General features: G+C 46.2%; 1 protein-coding gene and 1 non-coding gene across 2 annotated transcripts in view; both read left to right on the top strand.

The window, feature by feature from the left end:
• gli2a (GLI family zinc finger 2a) overlaps nucleotides 1-23,806 on the top strand; it is a 514,880-nt gene that overhangs the window by 134,398 nt on the left and 356,676 nt on the right. The window lies entirely within an intron of this gene.
• LOC132394908 (U6 spliceosomal RNA) lies at nucleotides 22,782-22,888 on the top strand. The gene has a single exon (XR_009512450.1). It is a non-coding gene; the product is annotated as a U6 spliceosomal RNA (small nuclear RNA).

The following is a 23,806-nucleotide window of genomic DNA, read 5'->3' as shown; positions in this document are numbered from 1 at the left end:
AGAGCCTGATTGCTGAGAGGTAATAACTATTCCCGAACCTGCTGCTGTTGGTCTTGAGCCTCCCATACCTTCTTCCTGATGGCAGCAGTGAGAAGAGAGCATGTGGCTGGGTGGTGGGGGTCCTTGATGATGGATGCTGCTTCCCGCCATGTTGCATGTAGGTGTGCTTGATGGTGGGGAGGGCTTACCTGTGATGGGCTGGACTGTATCCATTACTTTTTGTAGGTTTTTCTGTTCAAGGGCATTGGTGTTTCCATACAAGGCCATGCTGCAACCTGTCAGTATAATCTCTACCCCATGTCCATAGAAGATTGACTAAATTTTAGATGTCATGCCACATTCTCTCAAACTTCTAAGAAAATAGAGACACTGTCATGCATTCTTTGTAATGGCACTTATGTATGGGATTTAGGACAGGTCCTCAGAAATGTTAAGTTAAGTCACTCTTTATTGTCATTTCGACCATAACTGCTGGTACAATACACAGTAAAAATGAGAGAACGTTTTTCAGGGCCATGGTACTACATGAAACAGTACAAAAACTACACTGAACTACGTAAAAGCAACACAGAAAAAAATCTACACTAGACTACAGACCTACCCAGGACTGCATAAAGTGCACAAAACAGTGCACGCATTACAATAAATAATCATCAGGACAATAGGCACAGTAGAGGACAGTAAGTTGGTGAATGTCCAGGCTCTGGGTATTGAGGAGTCTGATAGCTTGGGGGAAAAAACTGTTACATAGTCTGGTCCTGAGAGCCCGAATGGTTTGGTGCCTTTTCTCAGACTGCAGGAGGGAGAAGAGATTGCATGAGGGGTGCGTGGGGTCCTTAATAATGCTGTTTGCTTTGTGGATGCAGATGTAGTGTAAATGTCTGTAACAGTGGGAAGAGAGATCTCGATGATCTTCTGAGCTGTCCTCACTATCTGCTGCAGAGTAGTACCAAGGAGTTTAAAGTTTCTGACCCTCTCCACCTCTGATCCACATATGGACTCACTCATGGACCTCTGGTTTCCTCCTCTTGAAGTCAATAATCATTTCTGCAGTTTTGCTGACATTGAGTGAGAGGTTGTTTTTATGATGCCACTCAGCCAGATTTTCAATCTCCCTCCTTTATGCTGACTTGTCACCATGTTAGATTCAGCCAAGGACAATGGTGTCATCAGCAAACTTGCTGGCATTGGAGTTGTGCCTAGCCTCACAGTCATAAGAATAAAATGGGTGAAGCAGAGGACTAAGCACACAGCCTTGAGGTATGCCTCTGCTGATGGATATTGGGGAGGAGACGTTGTTGCCAATCCAAACAGACTGGGGAATGCAAGTGAGGAAATCAAGGATCCAGTTGAATTAAGAGGTACTAAGGCCAAGGTGTTGAAGCTCATTGATTAGCTTTGCTGGGGTGATAGCACTGAATGCCCAGATGTTGTCTGATGTATGTGCCTTCACTGTCCAGATGTTCCAAAGTTAAGTGAAGAGCTGATGAAATGGCAACTGCTGTGGACCTGTTGTGCTGGAAGGCAAACTGGAGCAGATCCAAGTCACTTGGTGTTTCATCACCAACCTCTCAAAGCACTTCATCACAGTGGATGTAAGTGCTACTTGATGATAGTCATTAAGAACCACATTCTTCTTAGGCATCGGTATAATTGAAGCCTATTTGAAGCAGATAGGTATCTCAGATTGCTGAGTGAGGGGTTAAAGATCTCAGTGAACACAGCCGGCAGTTGGTCAGCACAGGTCTTTAGCACTCGGCTAGATGCTGTCCATGGGTTTACCCTCACGTTGGCCTTGCAGACTGAAATCACAGGGTGATCAGGGGCTGTGGGAGTTTGTGATGGTCCCTTTTTTTTGCAGTGAAAGTGAGCATAGAGGCATTGAGTTCATGTGCGAGCAAAACCCTACAGTCGCCCACGTTGCCTACTTTGTCTTTGTAGGAGGTGATAGCATTCAAGCCCTGCTGCAGCTGTCGAGCATTCTTCAGTGATTCAAGACAGCAGTCAGCACAGCCACACAAAAAAAATAAAATTAGCCCAAGCCCCTGATGCATGAGTGTTGCTTGCAAGAGCGGACCCCACAAAAGTGCACAGATGATCTTGTCTTCCATCAAATGAACACTGGAGGGCAGCACTGTCACCAGCATGGACACCGTGTGGACCAACTCCCATGCTTCTCTCCTTGGCCGCTGCAAACAGTCAACACCGTGGCACGAAAGCACATCCCAGCAGGCTGGCTGTGTGGAGTCTGCCGTACCTGAGCGTGCCACTATCTTACGAGAAGCCTCGTGCGTTCCTTTGCATTGGAATTGCCGCATCAGACCGTGGTACACTAGTGATCATTTTCATTCAGTAATAAACCTACCTACGCACACTTCTTAGGATCTGGGAGGAAATCGCAGCACCCAGAGGAAACCCACACAGTTGACAGGAAGAACATGCAAACTCCACACAGAGAGCACCAGAAGTGAGGATTGAACCCAGGTCACTGACCTGGTGAGGTTGCTGCTCTGTTAGCATTGCCACTCACCCACTGGATTTCTGCTATGGAAAGAGCTTGAAACACATTTCACATCATGTGCCAGTGATAATGAACCTGCTTCTGATTCTGGTTCTGAATCATAACAACCCTTTGTCAAACTCTGACCATTCTGAAATGCTTTGCAGGCCATGTTGGACGTCAGAAACATAGCCATGGCTGCTATGCGGCAGATGTTTCAATGAACCTCCGCCAGTGAGGGACCTTGTGAGGAGAACAAGTGGTGTTCAGGGACAGAGCTGGGGGAGGAGGAGGGGCTGGCTGAAGAACAAAAGGGTTAAATCTGTGATAAAATGTAGGAGATGAGTAATTAAATGACAAAAGGGATGGCCAGAGTAAAGCAGAGGCAGGTCATAATGACACTAAATTGGTCACTTAGTAAAGACCATAAAGATGCCTGGAAAATAGGCATACTTGTGAACTGGGAGTTGTCTTTCAGTGTTTGCAGTTACTTGACACCTTTTTTTGGGTAGGATGAAAGGACTTCTAACCTGCATCTGACCCAGGGGCACTCGGTAGCAATGCTGGATATACAATAAGTGGGTTCATGTTCCATTGATTGACCACAATACACAGGAAAAGGGTAAATAGCTGCCAGTCCCTTAACAAAGAGCCCTCCTGTAAATTCACTTTCTCTCATGTTTTTCTTCCTGTGCGCGGGATGGAGGATAAATCTGCTTGTAATTCTAAATAATTATTTGCAGATATTTCCCTCTAGAGAAAACGCAGTCACCAAACATCACAGTAACATTCCTGGCATTTGGTTATATCCCACTTCTTTATTGTTTGGTGACCGATTTTCCATTATATCAAAGAGCTTTCAAAATGGTCTCATTTAAATCTAAATCACAAACAATCTATGTATGAACACAAGCCCAGCCGAATATGAAAGATTTTTTGATAGGTAACTTTATGTTAAAGGACTTTATGCCCTGATGAAGGGTCTCGGCCCAAAACGTTGACTGTTATTCTCCTCCATAGATGCTGTCTGAAATTTCTCCAGCATTTTGTGCATGTTGCCCTGGATTTCCAGCATCTGCAGAATTTAATGTGTTTATAAATTACTTACATTCTCTGCAGTGCTTTCTCAACTTCTCTTCTTTCTACTTGCTGTGAAGGTTCATTCATTTCTTAATGATTCCACAATATTTTCCCTTTCTTCCTTGATCTGTGCCTTTCCTTGTACAGAGAACGTACAAAACCCCAGCACAGTGCAGGCCCTTCAGCCCATCATGCTGTGCCAACCTTTTGACCTACTCTGAACTAACCATTCCCTCCCACAAAACCTGAAAGAGTACGTAAGAGTACTTTCAATGTCTCGCTGTAAAAACATGCCCTTGAGAACTAGATGTTTCAACCATGGGTGAAAGATATCGGCTGCCAACTTTGTGTGTGTCTCACATAATTCTGTAAACTACTATCTACCCCTTGCTTAATAGTATTGGTGCATGGAATAAAAATAGTTCAGAACCCCTGATCTAAACTCTCCTCAACCAGTTAACTTTTTGAGATTTACAGTACTGTGCAAAAGTCTTATGCATATATATATATAGATATAGCTAGGGTGCCTAAGACTTTTGCACAGTACTGCAGTAACTTTATGTATTGCACTGTACAGCTGCTGCTGCAAAAAAAACAAAATTCATGACATAAGTGAGTGATGATAAACCTGATTCTGATATGGGTCTCTATTGTGGACTGAGAGTGGGAAGGAGACAGGGAGAGGGGGATCATGGTTGGGGAAAGGGGAAGGGAGAGGGGAGAGAGCAGGAAGCACCAGAGAGACATTCTGTAATGATCAATAATCCAACTGTTTGGAATCAAGCAACCTTGCCTGGTGCTCGGGGCTGGGTGAGTCTGCACCCGCACCACCCACCCACCGCCCCTGGCACCGTTTCTCTGCCACCTGTCCTACACCCCTCCCACAGCGCCCAACCCTTGCCATTCCTACATCCTTTGCTCACTCCAGATTTACAAACTCACTCTCTGCTCCATATTGACCTGTTTGGCATGGTTGACCCTACCAAGAGCCAAAGAACAAAGCCCTGACTCCAGCCAGCATAGCTCAGCGGCTCATTGGTACACTCAAGCCTCCAAATCCTGCGACAAGGTTGTGGTTCTCTTGGAGGAAACTTACTTTGAACTTTGCTGTGTTTCTTGTGTACCTGTACTGGTCATTGTGAAGTTACAAGGTTAGGCCCAGTGACAATAAATGAGGGGTGATATCTTTCCCAGCCGGGATGCAAAGTAACTTGTAGAGAAACCTGTTGCTGGTGTGGTACTCATCTTCCTGCTGTCCTAGGTCCTCTTGATTGTTGTTGTGTATTTAATATTTCAGTAATATTTAAGTAATCTTGTGTGTGTGTGTATGTGTATATATACACACACACACACTAAGCATTCTTGTTCATTTAATTAACTCATCACGAGTTACATGTATAAATATGTGAATTACATACATTATCACACTACCATGTGAAACATGTGCACCTTGCTTAAAGTAAACACAAAGTTAGACTCACATTTCAGACTCCCGTGTCTTCCTTTGAATTATTTTAATATTTTGAAGTTACAAAACATAACAGTGGTGACAAGGTATTTTTGAAATGAACCTGAGACGGCTACCGACCTGTCAAAATGCAGCGATATGTTCTACTTAAAAAAACAGCGCACTGTAGAATGGTGGGTAAAAAACGCAGCCCAGCACGTGCGGAGACAGTCAAAGTTTTAAAGAAACACTGCACAGCAAGTGTTCTGTGGAAGGGTATACGCGGTTGAGTGTTAAAAGGAAGTTGGAAAATGGAAAAATTCATAAAGAGTGAGTACTGGGTGATAACGATTGTAAAATAAATCAGAAATGGAAGGCTACATCAGGAAGATTGAAGAGTTTGATTACACAATGGGTAACAAGTTAGATGTATACGTCATTATGCTACCACATGACATATGCGCTTAAAGTGAACTCGAAGTTAGACTCATATTTCGGACTCCAGCGCCTTCTTTTGAATTAGTTTAATGTTTTGAAGTTACAAATCATAAGAGTTGCAGTGGTTGCAGGATTGGGGGGAACTATTGGGGCAGTTGAGGTAAGTAATTGGACTACATTTTATTGATATCTCAAAATTCAGCTTTGATGGTAGAGGGAATAATGTTTAGGGGTTAAATAGGTGCCAATCAATCCCAGCCTTTGATTGGCTCCTGCAGCCACAGAACTTATGTTATATTTCCAATTGGACTTCTGGCCAGTGGTGATCCCCAGGATATTGGCGATGAAGTTCTTGGCAATGGTGATGACTCATGATGCCAATTTAAGTCCTCTGGGCTGTGGGGTTTGTGGCCCAAACCGTAATCCTTGCCACCATTGCTGCTGGAGGAGAGAGGGGAGTGGAAAAAAAGAGTAAGGAATGGGGTTGGGAAGGGAATGGAAAAGTGGGGAGGGAAGAGGAGAGGAAGGGTAGGTTGGTGAGGAACAGCATGTGTTAAGAACTGGTATGGTAATCAAGGAAAACAGAATGGAGGAAGTTAAAGAATTAGGTATTTAATACGATTAGTATTGCGTTTACATCTTTTTTTATTGAGTTTTCAAATAATTACAGAAAGAAAAAGAAAATACGTAAAAACAAATATACCCTTCCCCCCTCCCCTTAACCCCCCCCCCCCTAACATCCCTATAGAGAAAAAAAAGAAAGAGAAAAAAGAAAGAGTGCCTGGATATCGGGAGATCCCCACATGCTCCATGGAGTTCATAATAACTTTAGTATATATATTTATTTCATTCCCCAAATAACCAATTATTTTATCTTCGGAGCACCTATATATTTAATCCTGCCTTTTGTAAATAAGGGTGCCAAATTTTCAAAAATGTTTCATATTTATCTCATAAATTATAAGTAATTTTTTCAAGTGGAATGCAGCTAAAAATTTCATTCTTCCAATGATCTATACTTAAGTATGCATCCGATTTCCAAGTAACTGCAACAGCCCTTTTGGCTACTGCCAGTGCAATTTTTTTTTATAAAATCCTTACATCTCCTTAACATCCGTGTGTGTTGGATTCAATTCAATTCCATTGCAAGGGAGGTTTCATTTCTAATAAAGCCAACTTTATCTTTTTTCTCGGAGTTGATTATTTTAAGAGGCTTGTCTGAAGCTAATTCATGCTTATCTGGAAATGTGTGTTTGAAGCTTTGGCATTCCCTCCTGGATGTGCTAGAATGCAGAATCAATAAATAAATATTCATGTGATATCCATCTATTTCCAGCCTCTGGGTAGGCTCTTGAATTAAGAGCAGCACTTAGTCATACAAAATATGTGTACATTTCACAAACCACTTCCCTAATCCCTAATTCATTTCTAAGTCTTTTGTTTGCTGAATTACTTTTCTTTTTCCGCCATAAACCTCTAATGTGATGTCTCATTTACTGTCACCAGCAACCATGTCCTAAACAGAGAAGTTCTCTCTGAATAGGACCTAGTGCATTCGTCACCTCATCTCACCACACCCTGTCCCCAGAGTTAAACTCTTGCTAGCATCAACACTCTCCTGTTCTGCTACCTTTTGGCTGTGCTCTTACATTGATTCTATTGTATTTCTTGTATTTACTGTGAATGCCCACAAAAAATGAATCTCGGGTTATATATGGTGATATATATGTACTCTGATAATCAATTTATTTTTAATTTTGAACTTTGTCCTCTTTGTCCAACTGTCAGAAGGTCTTTTTTTTGTGGTTCTGCTCTCAGCTATGGCCTATGCATATCCAACAATGATGCTTCTTTCCAAATCTGGCCTCCATCTCAACCTAACTATCATTATCAGGTCCATCCTTGGCCACATCAGTTTACATCTGACTACCTCCATCAACTTGTCAACTTGTGGTAGCAAGGCAGCGAGCGTAACGCTTGACGGTGCCAGCGACTGGTTGTCTGTAAGGAGTTTATACGTTCTCCCCGTGACTGTGTGAGTTATCCCTGGGTGTTCTGGTTTCCTCCTAAATATGCCAAAGATGTACGAGTTAGGGTTAGTAATCCATGGGCATCCTATGTTGGCACCGGCAGCTGCAGGCTGCCCCCAGCACATGTTGGTTGCTGATAGAAATCAAAAGTTGTAAGGTCCGTTTATTATCAAAGTACATAACTCTGAGATTCTTCTTCTCCAGATAGCCACGGAGCCAAGAAAAACAAAATGACAACACGGTCATCACCCCGCAAAGTCCCCTCCCCCACACGAAACGTGACAAGAACATCAGTCTCCAAATCCCTCCCTCCCCACGCAAAAAAGCTAACAAAAAAAATGAAATAAGAATGTTGAGCCCCAGCCCCCTCCCCCCTGCACAAAAAAAGACTGAGAAATAATGTGCAAAAACACAGAATATATTTTAAAAAATGATAAGACTGAAAAAAATGTCCATAGTCCATAGTGCAAGTCCATATCCTTAAACAAAATGCAGAAAAGCCTTGGTAACATCCTCTGGGCACAGCAGCAGGCCACGCTCTCTCCCTCTCCCATCAGAGCACTTCACTGTATATTTTGATGTTTCAATGTGCATGTAATTAATAAAATTAATCTTTAAAATCTTCTCTGTTGAATAATTCATCACATTTAAGCCAAGACAAAGTGTATGTTCGAAGTGCGAATCTTGGTGGGATCTGTGCTCGTAATATCATGTCTATGATGGACCATGGGAATGTTGTCAAGATATATGTAGATCACCTATGCTTTGTACAACATTCAACAGATTGCAGTTCACCCTACCCTCAGTTGGATGAATCGCTGGACAGGGAATAAATATTGTGAGAGAACTTTGTTAAAGTTGATCTGAGTTAAAAGATCTAGGATGGAGAGATTCCCTTCCCATTAATGCAGCTTGACCTGTTGAATATTCCAGCATTTTCCATTTTTAGTTTAGATTACTGACATCTGCAGTTAATCATGAGTATAAGAACACATGCTGGAGATCTCAAGCCTGTTTGGGAGTGTTTCCATCTTGCCACATGGGAGACATTTCATTGTTTAAATTAAAAGCATGATTCATATCCCAGTGTCTTGCATATTATTCCATTCATTACAGATTAGTGGTGTTGAATTGCTCTCAGAAATAAACACAAGTTGAGTGACATTGACCCAACCTTAACTTTTTTTTGTTTACTTGCCTCATGGAACACTTCACCTCAGTAAAATAACTTTACAGATCTGAAAAAATAGCTGTGGTGTTTAAAACATAAACATTATTCTGATCTGTAAATTTAAACCTACCGTTAGTTTTTTTAATATAACAAGCATCTTAAACTTTTGCCTTTCCTCCTCAAGGTCTTATTCTTTTGTTTCACAAGTCCAAGTTTGTAGGATTTTGGACAATTAGAAAGAGAGGTACATTTAAAAAAAAAGATCAAGAAATTAATTGAATGCATTTTCAAGTAGGAAGGTTTGTTTTTCCTGAAAAATTCTTCACCTCATCCTTTGCTTTAGTGCAGAGTATCTGTTGCCATTTCAGGAGAGGGGTGGTGGAAGTAACTCTGCCAAATCTACTGTGCTTTGAGTAGTTCAAATGGCTGTGGGTGGGATGGCCCCACTGTGAGGCCCAATCAAAAATAACTGTGCCCATGATTTGACATGACACCCCTTTGGGAATGTAAATGTGAACCACAGCCTGTTGGGGGCCTGAATTGAAACCTGGAATTCATTTAAATCACAGAGATATGGAACAAGAATCCAGCAACTACATTGCTTGTCTGCTCCGGACATGACTTGTTGGATTTTTCTTTACACCAGACTGTCTACTGATTATAAATCTACTATCATTTGCATGCAACTGTGGTATTGTTAGAAATATGTGATAAATCTTCAAGAATGGTTTGATATAACAATTAGATGAACTTTGTAAAGATAATCAATTTATTAATCGATTGGTTTTATTGGGTGCTTCGTAGTTTATTGGCCGCTATCCATTCCTTGTCTGTTTTTCAGAATACCTTGGAATTCCTACAACATGAGTTCTTTTATCTATTTCCAACCAGAATGAATTGAAAGTCTATCTCACTGCGGCTAGAATCAATGTTATTTGTCATATACATTTACATGTTTTAGGTAGCATTGGTTGAGGTGCAACAAAAAACAAAAGCAATCAATAATTACTGAGAATGAGGAATTCTGTTAAGAGTAAAATTAGAGATTAAAGTAGAGATATTCAATAAATTGTCTATAACTACAAAAATCGTTCATTCATTTGTTATGTCCCGTGCCGTATGACGTGGGCGATCATTGTCTTTCCATGAATGACCATGATTGTTCTTCGCAATTTTTTGTGAAGTGGTTTGCCATTGCCTTCTTCACTGATGCAACACTGCGCGTCATAGGAAGTCGAGATGCAACACTGCGCGTCATAGGAAGTCGAGATGCAACAGTGCGCGTCATAGGAAGTCATTCCTGCCTGTGGCCATCAAACTTTACAACTCCTCCCTCGGAGTGTCAGACACCCTGAGCCAATAGGCTGGTCCTGGACTTGGCATAATTTACTTATTATTACTTAATTATTTATGATTTCATATTGCTATATTTCTACACTATCTTTGGTTGGTGCGGCTGTAACAAAACCCAATTTCCCTCGGGATCAATAAAGTATGTCTGTCTGTCTGTTCTGGGGTGTGTCTTCACAAGACGAGTGACCCCAGCCATTATCAATAGTCTTCAGAGATTGTCTGCCTGGCATCAGTGGTCACATAACCAGGATTTGTGATATGCTCCAGATGTTCATATGACCATCTACCACCTGCTCCCATGGCTTCACATGACCTTGATCGGGTGAGGGGTGGGTCCTAGGCAGGTGCTACACACCCAAGGGTGACCTGCACTCTAGCAGAGGGAAAGAGCACCTTACATTTCCTTTGGTAGAGATGCATCTCCGCCCTGCTACCCCAAAATACATATAAGTAAATTCTTACAATTATAGAAGGAGTTTAAAGTATGTTACAATGCACTGTAGTGGTGGGGGTAATAGAGGGTGGAGTGTGGGATAAGTAGAGTGGTTGATCAGATTAACTGCCCAGGGGAACAAACATTTAAAGTGGTGTGAAGTTTTTGGTTTAATAGCCCGATTACATTTTCCAGAAGAGAACAGGCAGTTTGCAGGGTGGAGTGTCCGTAATGAATTTTGCTGCCCGCTTCTTTGTCCTGGTCACGTCCGAGTCCTGCAGTGATGGTAGGCTGCAGCCAATGCCCTTCTCAGCAGAGCTGACAGCAGAAATTCTGAGGCCCTCAAGAGTTTTGTGCTCATTGGTCAAAAATGAGCTTGTTTAGGAACCAATAGGGCATTTAGTTTGCACCGTGGTTTGATGAACTCTTTGGTGCTTTCACTGTTGCTTGCGGTGGTCGTTGCTTCTTCTGGTGTGGGTGCGGTTGTTGCTTTTTGTTGCTGTTTGTGTGATGGGAGGGAGAGGGGGGCTTCGGGGGCTCGATGTTTCTGTCATTCAGTGGGGTTTCTTAGTTTCGTGGATGCCTGTGAAGAGGCTGAATTTCAGGCTGTGTACCGTATACGTACTCTGATATTGTGATATGTACTCTGATCTGATACCTGGATGCTGTCAGCCCCAGGGTGATTAAAGCCTGTGCCCCCCAGCTATGTGGAGTACTTCACCATGTCTTCAACCTAAGCCTGAGTCTCCAGAGGGTTCCTGTGCTGTGGAAGACATCCTGCCTCGTCCCTGTACCGAAGACGCCGTGACCCAGTGGCTCCAATGACTACAGACCGGTGGCATTGACCTCCCACATCATGAAGACCCTGGAGAGACTTGTTCTAGAGCAGCTCTGGCCTAGGGTTAGGCCACACTTAGACCCCCTCCAGTTCGCCTATCAGCCCCGACTAGGAGTTGAGGATGCCATCGTCTACCTGCTGAACCGTGTCTACGCCCACCTGGACAAGCCAGCGAGAACTGTGAGGATCATGTTTTTTTGACTTCTCCAGTGCGTTGAACACCATCCGCCCTGCTCTGCTGGGTGAGAAGCTGACAGTGATGCAGGTGGATGCTTCCCTGGTGTCATGGATTATTGATTACCTGACTGGCTTGCAACACTGTGTGTCAGACAGAGTAGTCAGCAGCACTGGGGCTTCACAGGGGACTGTCCTGTCTCCCTTTCTCTTCACCATCTGCACAGAGTCTTGCCATCTTCAGAAGTTTTCTGATGACTCTGCCATAGTTGGATGCATCAGCAAGGGAGATGAGGCTGAGTACAGGGCTACGGTGGGAAACTTTGTCACATGGTGTGAGCAGAATCATCTGCAGCTTAATGTGAAAAAGACTAAGGAGCTGGTGGTGGACCTGAGGAGGGCTAAGGCACCGGTGACCCCTGTTTCCATCCAAGGGGTCAGAGTGGACATTGTGGAGGATTACAAATACCTGGGGATACGGATGGACAATAAACTGGACTGGTCAAAGAACACTGAGGCTGTCTACACGAAGGGTCGGCGCTTGTAGCGGTGTGCTACACGCAGCGCTAAAATTACGACACGGAGTCGGTAACTGCAGTCGAAGGAAAAAACTTTATTCGAAAACTTCAGCCTCACTTTTAAGCCTCCCTCAACTGGCCCCCCATGGCGCAGAGGCTCCAAAGCTCTGTGCTCGCAAACCCCCGTAGGCTATCTAATTGTGAGTCGGTTCGGATGCGCCAGGAAATGGGTCGCCACATAACCCCCCCCCCCCCCCCCAGAACCGGCGATACACCCCCCAATGTCCACAGTCTGGGCCAGAACCTGCTTGGGAGGTCGGCCTCTGCGCCGAGGCGCCGGAAACTCGGCCGGTTGTGCCAGGTCCACATGGGCCGGTTTGAGGCGGTCCACCGTGAAAACCTCCTCTTTCCCCCCAATGTCCAGCATGAACGTGGACCCGTTGTTCCGGAGCACCATAAACGGCCCCTCGTATGGCCGCTGCAGCGGCGGCCGATGCCCGCCCCTTCGTACAAACACAAACTTACAGTTCTGTAGGTCTTTGGGTACGCAGGTCGGGTGCCGCCCGTGCTGTGAAGTGGGTATGGGGGCCAGGTTACCGAGCTTCTCGCGTAGTCTGCCCAGGACTGCTGCGGGTTCTTCCTCTTGCCCCCTTGGGGCTGGTAGGAACTCCCCGGGGACGACCAGGGGCGCACCGTATACCAACTCGGCCGACGAGGCGTGCAGGTCGTCCTTGGGCACTGTGCGGATGCCGAGTAGGACCCAGGGAAGCTCGTCCGCCCAGTTGGCTCCTCGCAGGCGGGCCATGAGGGCCGACTTCAGGTGACGGTGGAAACGCTCCACTAGCCCGTTCGACTGTGGGTGGTAGGCAGTTGTGTGGTGCAGCTGAGTCCCCAAAAGGCTGGCCATAGCTGACCACAGGCTGGAGGTGAACTGGGCGCCTCTGTCGGAGGTAATGTGGGCTGGTACACCAAAGCGAGATATCCAGGTGGTGATCAGGGCTCGGGCGCAAGATTCGGAGGTGGTGTAGGTGAGCGGGACCGCCTCTGGCCATCTTGTGAACCGGTCCACGATAGTCAGGAGGTGCCGCGCTCCACGTGACACTGGCAGGGGGCCCACGATATCCACATGAATGTGGTCGAAACGCCGGTGGGCGGGATGGAACTGCTGCGGTGGGGCTTTGGTGTCCCGCTGCACCTTGGCCGTCTGGCAGTGCATGCACGTTTTGGCCCATTCACTGACCTGTTTGCGGAGTCCGTGCCAAACGAATCTGCTGGAAACCATCCGGACAGTTGTCCGGATGGAGGGATGCGCCAAGTTATGAATGGAGTCGAAAACGCGGCGCCGCCATGCTGTCGGGACGACTGGACGGGGCTGGCCGGTGGCGACGTCACAGAGTAGGGTCCTCTCACCCGGGCCTACGGGGAGGTCCTGGAGCTGCAAACCGGAGACTGCAGTTCTGTAACTCGGAATCTCCTCATCCGCCTGCTGTGCCTCTGCCAGTGCCTCAAAGTCTACCCCTTGGGAAAGGGCATGAACGGTAGGGCGAGAGAGCGCATCCGCCACGACATTGTCCTAACCCGAGACGTGCCGGACATCCGTCGTGTATTCAGAGATATAGGACAGGTGGCGTTGCTGGCAGGACGACCAGGGGTCGGACGCTTTCGTAAACGCAAAGGTAAGCGGTTTGTGGTCCGTGAACGCGGTGAAGGGCCGACCCTCTAGGAAGTACCTGAAATGCCGGATTGCCAGGTAGAGCGCCAACAGTTCCCGGTCGAAAGCACTGTACTTAAGCTCGGGCGGTTGCAGGTGTTTGCTGAAAAACGCCAGGGGTTGCCAGCGACCTGCGATGAGTTGCTCCAGCACCCCACCGACTGCCGTGTTAGATGCGTCCACTGTGAGGGCGGTAGGGGCGTCCATTCTGGGATGTACTAGCATTGCAGCGTCCGCCAAAGCTTCCTTCGTTTGAACGAAAGCGGCGGCGGACTCCTCGTCCCAGGTAATGTCCTTGCTCGGACCCGACATCAGGGCGAACATCAGGCATGATCCGGGCAGCTGAAGGGAGGAAGCGGCAGTAGAAATTGACCATACCTATGAATTCCTGAAGGCCTTTGATCGTGGTGGGTCAGGGAAAGAGGCGGACCGCATCTACCTTAGCGGGCAGAGGGGTTGCCCCGTCTTTAGTAATCCTGTGGCCCAGGAAGTCAATGGTATCGAGTCCGAACTGGCATTTGGCGTGGTTGATTGTAAGACCGTACTCACTCAGTCGGGCGCAGAGTTGACGGAGGTGGGACAGATGCTCCTGACGACTGCTGCTGGCTATGAGGATGTCATCCAAATAGATGAACGCGAAGTCCAGGTCCCATCCCACCGCGTCCATTAACCGCTGGAACGTCTGTGCGGCATTCTTCAGGCCGAACGGCATGCGGAGGAACTCGAAAAGGCCAAATGGGGTGATGAGAGCCGTTTTGGGGACGTCGTCAGGATGCATCGGGATTTGATGGTACCCTCGACGAGGTCTACCTTGGAGAAGATCCATGCGCCGTGCAGGTTTGCTGCAAAGTCCTGAATGTGCGGCACAGGGTAGCGGTCCGGTGTGGTAGCCTCGTTCAGCCTGCGGTAGTCGCCGCACGGTCTCCAGCCCCCCGTCGCTTTGGGCACCATGTGCAGGGGGGAGGCCCATGGGCTGTCGGACCATCAGATGATCCCCAATTCCTCCATCCTCTGGAACTCCTCCTTCGCCAGTCGGAGCTTGTCCGGGGGAAGCCGCCGAGCGCGGGCGTGGAGGGGTGGTCCCTGGGTCGGGATGTGGTGCTGTACGCCGTGCCTGGGCATGGCCGCTGTGAACTGCGGTGCCAGAACCGATGGGAACTCCGCCAGGACCCTGGTGAAGTCATTGTCGTACAGCGTGATGGAGCCGAGGTGAGGGGCTGGCAACTGGGCTGCACCCAGGGAGAACGTCTGAAAGGTCTCGGCGTGTACCAGTCTCTTCCTGGGCAGGTCGACCAGTAGGCTGTGAGCCCGCAAAAAATCCGCACCCAGAAGCGGTTGGGCTACGGCGGCCAGTGTGAAGTCCCACGTGAACTGGCTGGAGCCGAACTGTAGCTGCACCTGACGGGTGCCATAGGTCCTTACTGTGCTGCCATTCACGGCCCTCAGGGGGGGACCCGGTGCCCTGCTGCGGGTGTCGTAACTCGTTGGAGGTAAAACGCTGATCTCGGCACCAGTATCGACCAAAAACCAGCGTCCCGACTTTCTGTCCCACACATACAGGAGGCTATCCCGATGGCCAGCCGCCGTAGCCATCAGCGGCGGCTGGCCCTGGCATTTCCCGGGAACTTGCAGGGCGGGCGACAACGGCGGGCTTCTGCGCCCCACCGCTGGTGGTAGAAGCACCAGTGTTCATTGGGCCGGGGGTTGGCGGGCTCTGCGGCCGGGCCTGGACAGGTTTGCTGCCGGGAGCGTGACTGGGAGATCTGTGCGATGGACGCCCCGCTCACCTTTTTGGCATTCCACAGCAAGTCCGCCCGGGCTGCCACCTTCCGGGGGTCACTGAAATCCGCGTCGGATAGCAGCAGGCGTATGTCCTCGGGCAGCTGCTCCAGGAATGCCTGCTCAAACATGAGGCATGTGTGTCTGTCGGCCAGAGACAACATCTCATTCATTAAAGCCGATGGAGGTCTGTCTCCCAAGCCATCCAGGTGCAGTAAACGGGCAGCCCGCTCGCGCCGTGAGAGTCCGAAAGCCCTGAGGAGCAGGGCTTTGAATTCCGTGTACTTGCCGTCTGCCGGGGGCGACTGTACGAACTCCGCAACCTGGGCCGCTGTGTCCTGGTCGAGGGAGCTCACCACATAGTAGTAGCGGGTGTCTTCTGAGGTGATCTGGCGAACGTGGAATTGGGCTTCGGCTTGCTGGAACCATAGGTCCGGGCGCTGTGTCCAGAAACCCGGCAGTTTCAACGAAACCGCATGAACAGAGGCGGTGTCGGTCATTTCTGGTCCAAAAATCGTTTGGACCGTCGCGGTCACCAATTGTAGCGGTGTGCTACACGCAGCGCTAAAATTACGACACGGAGTCGGTCACTGCAGTCGAAGGAAAAAACTTTATTCGAAAACTTCAGCCTCACTTTTAAGCCTCCCTCAACCGGCCCCCCATGGCGCAGAGGCTCCAAAGCTCTGTGCTCGCAAACCCCCGTAGGCTATCTAATTGTGAGTCGGTTCAGATGCGCCAGGAAATGGGTCGCCACAAGCTGTCTTTATTTCCTGAGGAGACTGAGGTCCTTTAACATCTGCCGGACAATGCTGAGGATGTTCTACAAGTCTGTGGTGGCCAGTGCTATCATGTTTGCTGTTGTGTGCTGGGGCAGCAGGCTGAGGGTAGCAGACACCAACAGAATCAACAAACTAATTTGTAAGGCCAGTGATGTTGTGGGGGTGGAACTGGACTCTCTGACAGTGGTGTCTGAAAAGAGGTTGCTGTCCAAGTTGCATGCCATCTTGGACAATGACTCCCATCCACTCCATAATGTACTTGTTAGGCACAGGAGTACATTTAGCCAGAGACTTATTCTACCGAGATGTAACACTGAGCGGCATAGGAAGTCATTCCTGCCTGTGGCCATCAAACTTTACAACTCCTCCCTCCGAGTGTCAGACACCCTGTGCCAATAGGCTGGTCCTGGACTTATTTCCACTTGGCATGATTAACTTATTCTTTAATTATTTATGGTTTTATATTGCTATATTTCTTCATTATTCTTGGTTGCTGCGTCTGCAACGAAACCAAACATCCCTCGGGATCAATAAAGTATGTCTGTCTGTCTGTCTGTCTGTCTGTATTAAATGAACTTCGAACTTTGAAACTTTCAAAGTGTTCGCGAATAAAGGAGATAGGCTGCAAATTCACAATGGAAATCGAATCAGGTGGCTTGGAAAGCAGATGATCAGTAGACAACACTGGCCTTACCTCAACCAGGAAATTGAAACAACACAGGGTGATTGTGCTCATGCAGACTTTTCTTGCCAACCTCGGGGTATTCCTGCCAACCATGGCTGATGAGCCCCATTGTCTGAAACAACAGGTTTTAAGGAGCCAGAGACCCACCTTTACTGCCTCTCCTGTCAGTAGAAACTGTTCCACTGGGCTTACTAGCTAAGCCACACGTGAAGTCCAAAAGCTGGACTTGGTTGTCAGAAGCTATTTACACACCACTGCGAGCATTAGTGGGAACTTATCCCACTACCTCATCCAGCTATAACAAGCTTAAGAACCTTAAGCGCAAAGTGCCGATACTGGAGGAACACTGCAGGTCAGGCAGCATCTACGGAGAGGAATAAAGAGACGATTTTCCAGGCCGAGAGCCAACGATTTAGGCTTACTTCAAGATGATGACTCAGCAATCCTAGATAAAGCTGCCACATATATGCGCAAAGCAGGAAAATTAGCATGCATCGGAAAACGGTGAGCAGTCTTATGTCAAAATAAGTAGCCCTGCCACATCTAGCTGTGTTAGTGATAGACAATTAAATAGCTGTTGAGAGGAAGGAGCTCTATAAACATCCCTTCCCTCAACAACATTGGAGTCCAGCATAGAAGTGCTGGAGAAATGACTGAAACATCAGCAAGGAGCCATCAAGTCATAATTTTACAAAGATATTGCTGGGACTGAGTTACAAGGAAAGATTGAATTATGAGGGGCATAGATAGGATAAATGCAAGCATTCTTCTTCTCCTGAGGTTGGGTGGGGCTATAACTACAGGTCATGGGTTAACGATGAGAGGTGGAAAGTTTAAAGGAAGCATGAAGAGAATCTTCTTCACTCAGAGGATTGTGAGAGTGTGGAACAAGTGGCACCTGTGAGCTTGATTTCAATATTTAAGAGAAGTTTGGATAGATACAGAGATGGTAGGGGTAGGGAGGGCTATATTCCTGGTGCAGGTCGATGGGAGTAGGCAGTTGAAGTGGTTTGGCGTGGACTAGTTTCGGTGCTGTGCTTTTCTGTGACTATGACTCAGAAGTGCCCAGTGGCTCCTCTTGAGATCCTTATCATTACAAAAGCCAGCAAACAGCCAACTTAATCTACCATAGATAATAGCAAAAAATAGCCAAGGATATTGGATATTGCAAAGAATGTGAGATCTTGACTAGCTTTTAAATATCATACTGAAAACCTGCAGCCCAAATTGTATTTCTAGCCACACTTGCATCTACTCAGCCATGCAGAAAGCCTTCCAGGCACACCCTGTTCACAACTGCAGGACAAAGCTGATCCAGTTAATTAGTGCCCAGTCAGCTTACTCTCAGTCATCAGGGAATTGATGGAAGCTGTCAATTGATGATTACTCATCCATGCCCAGTTTGCATTTTGCAAGGACTACTTCTTTCATATCTCATCAAGAGCAGAAGTGAGGTGATTTCCCTTGACATTTGACACCATTGTGGCATTATCATCATCGAATGCTCCAACATCAACATTCATGTAGCCATCATGCCCTAGAAACTCTATACCTCTGTCTATACCTCTCAGTACTGCAGGCAACAGAATCAAAGACATCACCTACCCCGAATACCTTCTTTTCTCCTCTCTCACCTCAAGCAGAAAATACGAAAGGCTGAAAGTACATACCACCAGATTCAAGGAGAAGTTCTATCCCACTGTTAGTAGATTCTTGAAAAGATGTATTGCATGACACAGGATTGAAATAAACTGCAGAAAGTTGTGTACACAGTCAGCCCCATCATGGGCACAGGCCTCCCCAGCATCCAGGACATCTTCAAGAACCAATGCCACAAAAAGGCGGTCCATCATTAAGGACCCCCCCCCCCCCACCCTGGACATGCCCTCTTCTTATTGCCACCATCAGGAAGGAAGTACAAAGCACACACTCAGTGATTCAGAAATAGCTTCATCCCCCTTCTATCTGATTTCTGAATGGACATTGAACATGTGAACACTATTTCACTACTTTTTATTTCTATTTTCGCTCTACTTATTTAATTTAACTATCTGTTTTATTTATATATATATATATATATAATATTTGTGAGCCTCTGACAAAGACCTTTGCATCATCAATGAGGACGGGAGAAGTTCCGGAGGATTGGCGGGTTGCAGATGTTGTTCTCTTATTCAACAAAGGGAGTAGAGATAGCCGAGGAAATTGTAGACCACTGAGTCTTTCCTCAGTAGATAGTAAGTTAATGGAAAAGATCTTGAGAGGCAGGATGATTAGGAATAGTCTGCATGACTTTGTCAAAGGCAGGTCCTGCCTTACGAGCCTGATTGAATATTTTGAGGATGTGACTAAACACATTGATGATGGTAGAGCAATAGATGTAGTGTATATGGATTTCAGCAAGACATCTGACAAGGTACCCCATGCAAGGCTTATTGAGAAAGTAAGGAAGCATGGGATCCAAGGGGACATTGCTTTGTGGATCCAGAACTGGCTTGCCGACAGAAAGGAAAGTGTGGCTGTAGACGGGTTATGTTCTGCATGGAGCTTGGTGATCAGTGGTGTGCCTCAGGGATCTGTTCTGGTACCCCTTCACTTCATGATTTATTTAAATGACCTGGATGAAGAACTGAAGGGATGGGTTAATAAATTTGATGATGACACAAAGGTTGGGGGTGTTGTGGATAGTGTGGAGGGCTGCCAGAGGTTACGGCAGGACATTGATAGGATGCAAAACTGGGCTGAGAAGTGGCAGATGGAGTTCAACCCAGATTAGTGGTTCATTTTGGTAGGTCAAATATGATGGCAGAAAATAGTATTAATGTTAAGACTCTTGGCAGTTTAGAGGATCAGAGGTATCTTGGGGTCAGAGTCCATAGGACACTCAAAGCTGCTGTGCAGGTTGACTCTGTGGTTAAGAAGGCATACGGTGCATTGGCCTTCATCAATTGTGGAATTGAGTTTAAGAGCCGAGAAGTAATGTTACAGCTATATAGGACCGTACCCAGACCCCACTTGGAATACCATGCTCAGTTCTGGTCGCCTCACTGCAGAAAGGATGTGGAAACTATAGAAGGGTACAGAGGAGATTTACAAGGATGTTGCCTGGATTGGGGAGCATGTCTTATGAGAAATGGTTGAGTGAACTTGGCCTTTACTCCTTGGAGCGGTGGAGGATGAGAGGTGACCTGATAGAGGTGTATAAGATGATGAGAGGCATATATATATATACACACACACATATCAGAATCAGATGTACGTTTACTATAATTTAGAGTTTTTACTGTTATGGATTGCATTGTAATGCTGTAGGAAAAACTACAAATTTCACAACTTATGTCAATGATATTACTTCTGATTCTGATGGTATGAACCTTTGACCTCACAATCTACTTCATTATGATTGTGCATTTTATTGTCTACTTGCACTGTACTTTCTCTGTGCTGTTACACTTTATTCTGTGTTATTGTTTCACCTTGTTTTAACTCAATACACTGTGTAATGAATTGATCCGTATGAACAGTATACAAAGCATACTTTTCACTGTATCTTGTTACATGTGACAATAGTAAACAAATCTCAGTTTCAACTTAACTTGACCAATCAAATGATCACTTTAGATATAATTGCAGAACAGAGGCTAAGAGCTGAGGCAAGCGACTCATCCCACTATCTCTATGGCATGAGGAGCATGATGAAATACTCTTCACTTCCTTGCATTAGCTTAGACTGACAATTCTCAACAAACACAACATCATGCAAAACCAGCAGCCTGCTTGATGGGTACCCTGTCAACCATCTCTATATTCATTCACTCAATCAATGGCTGCAGCGCATACCATCTACAAAGTGCACTGTAGTTATCCAGCCTGCTTAGTCCAGCATCACCCCCTCAACTCATGGCCTTTACTACCAAGAAGGACAAGGAGACCAGGTGCATGGAACATCATCGCTTGCAGACTCCCTATCAGTACAGCAAGTGCTCAGCCCGTCGCTGAGGGAAATTGAAGAGTTGTGTTCATGGAAGCCAATCTCACAGCCATGGACACTGTCTACACTTCCCTCTGCTCCAGGAAAACAGACAACATATACAAAGACCTCTCTGACTTCAGATCTTTCTGCCTTCTCCCCCTTTCCACTGGGTGAAAAGGCTAAATTGAAGCTTCAATCTTGTCGTTGTAAGACTCTTGAAGGAGCCTTTTGTATGATAATGATGAACTCCTGACCTCATTATCTTACCCCTCCATGGCCCATGCACCTAATTGCCCACCTGCACTGTACTTGACAGTAGCAAACCAACTATTATTATAAATTACCCTCCAGTCTCTTAACTCTGATCATCCTGACCATTTAAATTGGTAATAGTGCTGATACTAATCAAGTGGTGAAATTGCCCTATGTTGCACTCTCTTCACTCCTCCTTAACCCTCAGAAATACTATTGCACTTCTTATTAGTGTCCCCCTAATCTTTCAATCAGCAGAGGTGCTAGTGATCATCCTATCAGTCCGGGTTTTAAAGGCCAGGGAACAACATTTTAACACTTTGTACTACTCGAACACTTCAAAGCTGAATTTCCTTTTTATCGCCACTCGGTTGAATTCACTCAGCAGAGGGATGTGAAACAGAAATTTTTATGGTATCTTGGCATATATGACAATTATAAGTCAATTACCAATGATTGAAAGTCACGTACCATCCTCCCTGGGAGTTTATTGTTGAATGGTCAAAGGTTCATTTTATTGACAAAGTATGCATGTCCAATACAACTCTGACATTTGTCTTCTCCAGATAGCCACGAAATTCAGAAAGACCATGGGAACTGTTGAAAGAAAATACATCAACTCCCACCTCCTGGCATGAAAAAGAAAAGAAACCGAATTCTCAAACCCTAAAATCCCCACCCCTCCCCCACAGAGAAAAAAACAGCAACAGCAGCATCAAATCCCCCTCCCCTCCCTGCAGAAGCAATAGCAACAAGGGTCCCAATCCCTCCCAGCAGAAACCTCGACAATAACATTACCTGGCCCCCTCACTCGCAAAAAAGGGCAGCACCCCCAACCAGTACTCCCCTCTCGCGTGTGTGCGCGGACGGACACACACACACACACACGCGCGCGCACTATTTGGCCACAAGAAAAAAAGCATCGAGAAACTGAAGACCAATGTAAAGTACAGTCTAATAATCACATAAATCTCAGAGTATCGAAAACATCTATCTTTTATTCATTGAACCTAAATCTTGCAAAGGGCGGCAGAATAGTGTAGTGGTCAGCTCATCGCTTTCCAATACCAGAGACCCAGCTTCCATTCCCACCGTTGCCTGTAAGGAGTTTGTACATTCTCCCCGTGACTGCATGAGCTTCCTCCCACACTCCAAAGATGTATGAGTCAATAGGTTAATTACTCACGTGGGTGTAATTGGGTGGCATGAGCTCATTGCTCAGAAGGGCCTATTACTGTGCTGCGTTTTGAAATAAAAACTATTCAACAGCTCCTTCACCCATAGGGCTTCAGTGACTGAAGAAGGCTGATTAAGTATGGACAACAAATGTTGATTTTGGCAATAAAAATACAGATTCCAAGAAAGAATATTACTAAAAATGAACTTAAATAATGTCACCCAGCTTCCTTCAAAATAGGGAAAATGTGGGAGGGTGTGGGGAAAGGAATGGATACTGACTCTTGTGGGAGAGGTTTTAACGTTCACCATTGAACAGAAAAGTAGTGGCATAGGATCAGATGTATGCTACACGGATATTAACCTGTAGTTATATCGCACCTTTGTCAGAATAATATACTGAAGAGCGTTGAAGTCCATTACATTTGCAACTATTAATAACATGTGCTCGCTTTGGCAGTGCATATACTGAATTCAGACTGATACAGAAAAGATTAGCATGGCCCCTGCGCAAGTATGACACACAAATTCGTGTAGCGTTCCACATTTTTAGGGTGGTGCGGGTGTGGGACGAGCTGCCAGCAACAGCGGTTGGTGGATGTGGGTTCAATGTCAGCACTTTAGAGAAATTTGAGTAGATACATGGATGAGAGGGCCAGGTGCAGACCAATGCGTCTGGGCAGGTTAATGGTCAACACAGACTAGATGGGCTGATGAGCCTTTATCTGTGCTGTAGTTTTCTATGACTCAATATTCCCGGCGTCGTGCTGCTTAGAATGTGCTCTGTGTTGTTTTTGTGGTGCTTGAACTCATAATCTTCCGACTTGGGACTCGTGTTACCAAGGCAGTCACCTGAGTAAAGACTTGGCAAGGAAACAAGAGAAGCATTTTGGATAAATTTGGATAGGCACAGGGATGGAGGGCTATGACTCTGGTGCAGGTCAATGGGACTAGACAGATTAATATTTCGGCATGGATTAGAGTCTAGAGCAGGGGTTCCCAACCTGGAGTCCACGGACTCCTTGGTTAATAGGAAGGCTCCATGGCATATAAAAATGTTGGGGACCCCTGGACGACAGTCATAGAGCACTGCATCACAGACACAGGCCCTTTGGCCCATCTAGTCTATGCCAAACAAAAGGGCCCATTTCTGTGCTGTAGTGCTCTAGGCTTCCATTATCAATATTGGACATTTTGTCATGTAAGTAAGTATTAGAACAGCTTATTCAATTTGCTGCATCTTTACGGATGAGGACCTTTGCGGTTATAAGGAGAGTTTTAAAGAAAGGCAAGGTGTAGAGGGAGACCTATCTCCATTCACAAATGCACATTTCCTGAAATTTCTGTTTCTTATTCCTGAGCTCACATCATTTTGCTTCTGCGCACTGTAAGTTGCTTTTGGTCCAAGCAACAGATGTGCTGAGACTAACAACCTTAATGCTGTAAACCCGGTGAGTGGATCCAGATTG

The sequence above is a fragment of the Hypanus sabinus genome, chromosome 5 (genome assembly GCF_030144855.1).
Source record: "Hypanus sabinus isolate sHypSab1 chromosome 5, sHypSab1.hap1, whole genome shotgun sequence".
Taxonomy (NCBI): Eukaryota; Metazoa; Chordata; class Chondrichthyes; order Myliobatiformes; family Dasyatidae; genus Hypanus; species Hypanus sabinus.
The sequence above is the reverse complement of the archived record's forward strand: the minus strand, read 5'-3'. Positions and strand labels throughout refer to the sequence as shown.